This window comes from Mirounga leonina, unplaced genomic scaffold (assembly GCF_011800145.1).
Source record: "Mirounga leonina isolate KUSES-001 unplaced genomic scaffold, KU_Mleo_1.0 Mir_174, whole genome shotgun sequence".
Taxonomy (NCBI): domain Eukaryota; kingdom Metazoa; phylum Chordata; class Mammalia; order Carnivora; family Phocidae; genus Mirounga; species Mirounga leonina.
The window spans coordinates 23,968,024-23,976,135 of NW_023270451.1; the positions used below are offsets into that span (position 1 = coordinate 23,968,024).

Sequence of the window (8,112 nt, forward strand, 5' to 3'; positions counted from 1 at the left end):
TGGAATGCTCTAGCTCCCCTTTTACTCCCACATTCTTTGAGGAAAGCATAACTAGTGCCCCACAATATACAGCTCTCCACTCCTCCCTCAGCATCCCAGCTTACTGCAGTTAGATAGGGCTGTGAACTCATTCAGGTCAATGGTCTGTTAACAGTGGAGAAAAGTATTGCATAACCTTCCCCCTCACTCTTTCATTTTGGTGGAGAACACGACAGCCATGTGTGGAAATGGAGGTCCATATGATGGACCTGAGTCACCAAAAGAGTACAGTTGTCCCAGAGAAAAGCAAGAAATAAACTTTTAAGTGTTAAGATACTATGATTTGGGGGCTACTTGTTACTACAGCTTAAGCCTGGCCCATACTGAATAATATACACCACTTACACCCCAACCCCATCCGCAACTTACTCCCTACATCCTTGACCTCTACCTCACCACCTACCTGTCTGAGAGGTTTCTTGTCAATCTTCAGATCATGACTCATCTGTTCGTCAGAGAAGTCTAATGATCATCCTTTCTTAAGGTCTCACCCTTGCTATCCTCTATTATTGAGCCCTGTTTTTTATTTAAAATTATTCCCTGAATAATTTATACTTACATATTTATAAATATGTACACTTATTTTTTCTTGTCTCTACCACTAGACTGTTACAAGGAATCTATAAGATCATCTAGGTTTTACTTATTAAAAAAATAGATAAACTAGAACTTAGAACATCACTAGGTCTTAAAAAGTGTATTTTTTAAAATAAATGAATATCACTCCATCAAAAGAACTACATATAAGTAGAAGGAAGTTTGTTGTTTCATAATATGGACAATGGCATTAGAAGACAACCGACAGAATGGGAGAAGATATTTGCAAATGACATATCAGATAAAGAGCTAGTATCCAAAATCTATAAAGAACTTATCAAACTCAACACCCAAAGAACAAAGAATCCAATCAAGAAATGGGCAGAAGACATGAACAGACATTTCTCCAAAGAAGACATACAAATGGCCAACAGACACATGAAAAAGTGCTCAACATCACTCGGCATCGGGGAAATCCAAATCAAAACCTCAATGAGATACCACCTCACACCAGTCAGAATGGCTAAAATTAACAAGTCAGGAAATGACAGATGTTGGCGAGGATGCAGAGAAAGGGGAATCCTCCTACACTGTTGGTGGGAATGCAAGCTGGTGTAGCCACTCTGGAAAACAGTATGGAGGTTCCTCAAAAAGTTGAAAATAGAGCTACCCTATAACCCAGTAATTGCACTACTGGGTATTTACCCCAAAGATACAAATAGCAATTCCCCTTGGGGATAATTCAAGTGGTGTGTAGTCTTAGTGGGAGGGCACCAAGTGCCACCTTTCACTACCATTTCCCATTTCTGAAGAGGGAGCCTGTTTATTCCTTCATTCCTTCCTTCCTTCACTAGCTCCCCAGTACACCCTGCGACCAGGCAATCAAACACCACTCTTAGGGCTGTAAATGCCAGTGAGTGGGCAATGCAAAGGAGGAGGGCACAGGCAGAGGCCAAATTCATTGTAGTGGTATTCAGGGCCCAAGAATCAGGCAGCTCCTGACTTGAAACCTTGGTTAACTAAGGTCCTGATGCCAGAGATGCCCTAGCTCTTGTCACTTTCTCATAGCCCTACAGCCCCAAATCCCTGCCAGTGAATTCTCCTTTGACTTAAGATATTTAGGGTTGGTCTTTGTTGCAGGCAACCAAGAACTCAGACCAAGGCTGCTACATACAGCTATCTAAACTGTACTTTGGGGCGCCTGGGTGGCTCAGTTGGTTAAGCAACTGCCTTCGGCTCAGGTCATGATCCTGGAGTCCCGGGATCGAGTCCCACATTGGACTCCCTGCTCAGCGGGGAGTCTGCTTCTCCCTCTGATCCTCCCCCTCTCATGCTGTCTCCCATTCTCTCTCAGATAAATTAAAAAAAAAACAAAAACAAAAACAAAAAAACCCTGTACTTTGTACAAGAGAACCCAGCAAAATAAAGTGTAGTGGCTGAAATCTAGCCTGTGCTCCACTTGCCAAGCTTGTGGGGCTACCTTCTGCTGAAGGCAAGGGTGGCATTTTCCAATTTCCTTAGAGGCATTTATAGGTGGGCAGGGGCCCTGCCCCTGACTGATACAGATCCCCATTTTTCAGTTGTAAAACAGGCCTAGAGATTAAGTCATTGACATATAAACTATGATTACAGTAATGTAATGATACTACAATGGGCTATTCTGCTGCCTTTCTCTCTACCTGTAGATTGAACCACCTATTTATTCCTGCAGGGAAAATGTGAAAGGACAAGAAATGTTCTTGTACAGTTCATCCTTCTATAATTGGGCCTACCACAGTCCGAGGTACTTGTAATTTGCATTCAAGTATTATTAGGGTTAGAATTTTAATTTAAAATATATTTACAGATATCTAACATTCTGTGTTATACTAGTTTTTAATTAACCCTTCATATTCATCATCACTGGCAGGAAAACAACTCAAAGAATTTAAGAACTTTCCAAGTATCTTTATTTCCTGTAAACTGAATTTTTCCGATTTTATAGAGGTACTGCAGAAGGGGAAAGATCTCCAATTATGCTGTCCAAAGCTCTTATTCTAATCTCTTCAATTTTCACATGATAGCTTTTACATTTCCCACATGTCTTTTCTTCCCAGCTTAGATCATAAATTTATCTGGAGAATCTGTGGGCTAGTATGTATATCGTGCCTGGTATGCAAATGGTATTTATTGTTAACAAGGAAATTAGAGCACCACCAGTTCTTCCATTAGGAATCTAATAGTTATGCTTCTTTTCCTTTTACCATATTAAATCCTTCAGTCTTCTTTTCATGTTACTTTAAAATGATCAAAATCTTTTGTTTCTACTTCTCCTTCCCATAAAGGAAAATTAGATTTGTTTTCAGGCTTTAATCCTGATAAGATAACATGAACCAACTCTGTTTTCATTACTGTCCAGTCATGCCATCAATCACTGAAAAGAATCACTAAAAGCAATCAGCGAACAAGGTCAACAGCACTCCACAGAGGATCAGTGCAATAGTACTTCAGCAGATCAAAATGAAAACTGGGGAAAAAAATGGCAGTGTTTCACAGTCCTAAGAGACCCCGGTATGGCTTCTTAGGAAGTTGCCTCTAAGCAGGAAGGGAGAAGATGATTGAGGGAAGGGAATTATCTTTATTATGTAGCAGGTCTTCTGGTACCAAGCTTGTTCATGTAACAAAGAGCTAAAAGTTTCATTTGGGGGTTAGGGTCACCATGTCTTGGTAGTGACTCAGGTTTTGGACTTGGAGACAAAGAGCCTAAACTTTCATAGGTCCTGTTCTTCTCTAGCAGTTTGTGTTGTCATATCCAATGAAGAACTGCAGAATCTTTCACAAACATAGATACCAATTGGGGTTAACTTGTTGTAAGTGACAGAAACCAACTTGACTTAAAAGGGACTTTGAACGACTATACTTTCAGAGATCATTTCTATAGTTCGTTAAAAGGGACTTTGATGGAAGTGAGAGTTAAAAGAATCAAAGATGATGTTGAAGTGCCAAGTTTGAAAAAGATAGAATCCAAGATACCCTGGTAGGGAGAAGAGTCTCAGAAGCAGGAATGAATTGGGACAGTTTTTCCCATCTTTTTATCTCTCTGAGATAGAAAGTCTGAGAAAGAGTTTAATTGGCCTAGAATTGGCCACAGGCTTTCATCCTTTTGGCTTGGGCTGAATAGGGGACCTTAATTCTTGGCTTCCTGAAGACTGGAGGGGAATGATGGGGAGGTGGTGGTGTTAACTACCCATAAGGAAATCTGAGTATTGTTATCAATGTAAGGGCAATGTACTGTGGGTTGCCAAGTTGAAACCAATGTCCAGCTTTTTTTTTGTTTTGTTTTGTTTGTGTGTACCCCCCACTAACAGTTAAGCTCTATCAAGGCAGGAGCCCTGTGTATCTTTTTCTCTGCCCTGGACAGACAGCCGATGCTCAACAAAGAGATCTGACTTAGGAAGCCTTTCCAGCAGAGGTAATACCTGCCATGGGAGAGGTACAGAGAAGGGAGAGCACTGGGTAAGACAGGTGGGAGAATGGAGGGTAATTGAGTGAAGAGAGTTGGGCAAGAGATAACAAGAGAGAGGATGGAAGGAGAGTGTCTGCCAGGTTGCAGAGGGTCTCCAGTGACAGAGTTGGTCCTCTGGGTCCTCTGAGCCTTCTAGCTTGGCTCCTTGTCACATCACATCACATTGCTGCCAGGAAGAGACGCATGCATGAGGGGCAACTCCGTGCATCCTGGCATTTTGGGCCCTGGTTCAGAATGAGGCCTGAGCCTCCTGCCAATCCTTGGGGGCAGCTTCTAATTGCCCCACTTCTCACTGGCAAGCACTGCTTTATTAACTACATGTTGCCACGTTTTTCTTCTTCACAAGACTGCGTGCCTCTTGAGGGTAAAACAGAAATTGTTTTAACCCAAAGGCCAGAAACTATCTATCTATCTATCTATCTATCTATCTATCTATCTATCTATCTATCTATCTATCACAACTTATATTAACACTGTATAGAGCACAGGTAGATTTTGTATGTAAGTTAACAGTTTAGTTTCAGTAAATACACAGTGCCTGATGCATGGTAGCTACTCAATAAATATTTTTTTTTAACGAATTTCTTCTTCAGTGCTTTTTGTTCTCATCCCTTCCTTTATACCATTTATATTTCCTAATATTTAATAACTATTCCTTATTCTAGATTGATGAAGTTAGAATCCCCAAAACAGAAAGTTCAATGCAGTGGAAAGAGTACTGGAGTAGAAGCTTTTCTTGCTTCTGCCCTATGTGACCTTGGGGACAGGTCATAATTGATTTGGGTTTATTTCTTCAACTGCAAAATGAAGTGGTAGAGGTAGATGCTCCTTAAGAATCTGTCCAATTCTGTAAGTCTAACATCATGGTGACAAATATAAAGATGCCTAAGACTTAGCAAATTTAGAAAAAAAAAATGTTTATAATTTTCACAGTATGTAGTGGTTTTACCCTGAATCTGGACAGAAAGCAAAACCTAACTTACTTAGCAGTACTTAGGAGAAATTGCCAATGTCATAGAAAATCTAGATCACTGTTATCAAACTTTAAAGAAAGGCAGTGAAATCGATTTTTCAAATGAAATCCTACATTGAATCCCAATGTCTAACACAAGTAAAGGTCGAAAAGGTCCAAATGAAACAAAGGGGGATGTGTGGACCCCTATCCTCACACCTTCATCCACAAGCTCCTAGGAATACTATTAGACATCACTCATCAAATTCCTGGCTGAATATCCTAGACTTTTCTGTACCTGTGACAGTTCTAAAATGAGATTACCAATTTCATTCATTCAAGAAAAATTAAGGAAAAAGCTTTCCAAGGGAAAGGAAAAGTATATATGCTCTCTTTCAATGGCATTAAAAAGAGAGACCATTGTTAGTCTATCAGCAATTTTAATTTGAAAAACAAAATAAAATCTAACAGCAATTAATCCCCTATGCCATGTCAACTAGTAATATACAGACTGAGACTATTGTATCAGTGAAAACTTAGCTTCCAAAATGTTTTACTAATTTAATGAGCTAAATTGTAAAATATGAAGAAACTTCTCCAATATATAAATCAATAGTATCTAAAACTTTGCTTATAATTTTTACACATTTTAGCAAGACTTCTTTATCCCATGAAATGTTTTTCCTATAGTCCTGCTTCAGAGGAAAGATACATGTCTCCAAAGCCAAAGTAATTTAGCCTATCTATATCTATCTATTTATCTGTATCTACCTATCTGTGTATATATTTAGATATATACACCCTGTTCTTAATCACCAGAGGGGAAATTACTGAAAAATATTAAATGACCTAAATACAAATTGTCATCTTTGTGATTAATAATGATAGTGACCTTCTTAGCCCTAGCAAAGAAAAGCAATTGCTCTTTTCATAAAATCTGTCCATTCCTCTACTTGGAAATATCATCATCAAAATCACTAGGATATAGCCTATCAACTTGAACCACAGGTTTCTACAATGCAATGAGTCTTTGATTATGAGCTCTGCAAAGTTCAAACGTCCTTATTAAATCATTTATCAACACTAATATAGATAAGAGAACATCATTTTACCTTAAGGATTACTCTTGAAAACATAGGATTCATGTAATTAATGTATTGAATAATTAATGAACAATGATGTCATATTTTGGGCAAAGTAAAAAGTTACGGAAATTTTTTCTCCAAGACATTCACTGCAGGCAATAACAACAACAACAACAAATATATATATATATATATATCTCACAGTCATTGGTGATCTTCTGGAAAGATACAAGGTTTGAATTATCTAGGTACAACCAATGAGATGACACGGCCTATTATAAGGATTTGTGCCTTATAACCAAGAAGCAAGGTAAAAGTCATCTCTGTTAAAAAAAAAAAAAAAAAAAAAGTATCTCCTCTATTTCCTGGTCTATACTGACTCTGCCGGACCTTCTAAGGGCTTGACTTGTGAGGATGAGGTGGGCAAGCCTTCCAGGTACCAACTGTTGGAAAGGCCTCTGGTGCATTCAAGCAATTGAGTATAATGACTTTCTGCTTAGTGATTTATCTTTCATTTACTTTTCAGAAGTGACCACAATAAGACATTACTGAAAATCAAGTGATGTAAACTGAGATAAGCAGAGGCCGATTATAATGGGCTTTACGAGTTTAGTTTTATGCTGCTTTAAGAAGTCCTTGATGGCATTTAAAGATGACATGGTCTAAATTTCAACAAGATCCATTTTTTACAGAAAAGACTGTAGGGCAGAAAAAGTAAAAGTAGGGAGACTAGTTAGGCGATCATTACAGAAAATCCTAGTGAATGATGGTGGTGGTTTAGATTAAGATACTAGAAAGTGGGAGTAGACAGATTCTGAATTTATCAGTTGTTTCTGGATACCAGTAACCAAATACCCAACCTAAGATGTCTTAAATAAAGATATTTGTATGCTTATTTTACAGGAAGTTTAGTGCCACAACAGCCTCAATGATATTATCAAAGAATCACATTCTTCCAGACTAATTATCTTAGGCCTCAAACTGGAATAGTTGTTAGATAACTGCCACTAGCAATTAAGACTACATGCTCCTTATTCACACCTATAGAGAGGCTTGCTTTATGTGGCTATTTCATAAGCCAGGATTCCTCTTTACCAGATGCCCCCCGCCGATTGTTTATTGGCCCATACTTATTTAAGCCTGCCCATCCATCATCCATTCATTTGTATGAGAGATGGAGTTATGACTGACTAAAGATTAAGCAGAGCCCACCCTGAACTGGGTATGGGGTTGACTGGCCTTGAGTCACATGGCTTATGTGAACAGATAGATACCTGAGGGAAAAAAAAAGATTTGTTAGAAAAGAGTAAGGGGGAAATAGATGCTCGGTAGGCAAGCAGGGTTATCAACTACATGGGATAATGCTTTGCAGGTGTTGACATGGCTTGCCACTAGATTAAATACTAAGAAGATTTCAAGAACAGTTCTTAAAGTGTTGGCTTCAGCAATTGGGAAGAAGGTGGGGTATTTACTGAGATGCGAAAGACTGGATGAAAGATACAGGTTTGAGAATAATCAAATCTTCTGTTTTCACCCAGTTAACTTTAAGATACCCATTATAGATACTGAAAAGGTGATCAAGTTGTTAGTGGATATGAAAGTTTAGAACTTCAAGGAGAGGCAAAGACTGAAAATAGAAAATAAAATCATACATATGGAGATTTTTTTTTTTAAGCAGCTGAGACTGGACGAAATTACTAAAGAGAATGTAGTATGGATAGTGCAAGAAGTGGGTACAGGATAGAATCTAGATCTATGCCAAGATTTAGAGTTGGAATACAACCAGAGCCATTAAGGCAGCTAGAAAACTCAAGTCTAATTCCCCAGCATCATCTGTGTGGTAGATGGAGAGTAGTGTAAATTGTTAGCTCTCTGCCAAAAGAATGGAAGATGTTCCCTCTCTCAACTTGGTAACTGTGGGACAGAAAGGATATGGCTATCTTTAAAAAGTACAGGATAATCATGATATGCCATAAAAAGGCATTATTAATACA

The 8,112-nt window shown here is 38.5% G+C and overlaps 1 pseudogene; it reads left to right on the forward strand.

Annotated features, from left to right (window-relative positions):
- The first annotated feature begins 3,465 nt into the window (after nt 1-3,465).
- Nucleotides 3,466-3,567, forward strand: LOC118021456 (annotated as a pseudogene).
- The last annotated feature ends 4,545 nt before the right edge of the window (nt 3,568-8,112 follow it).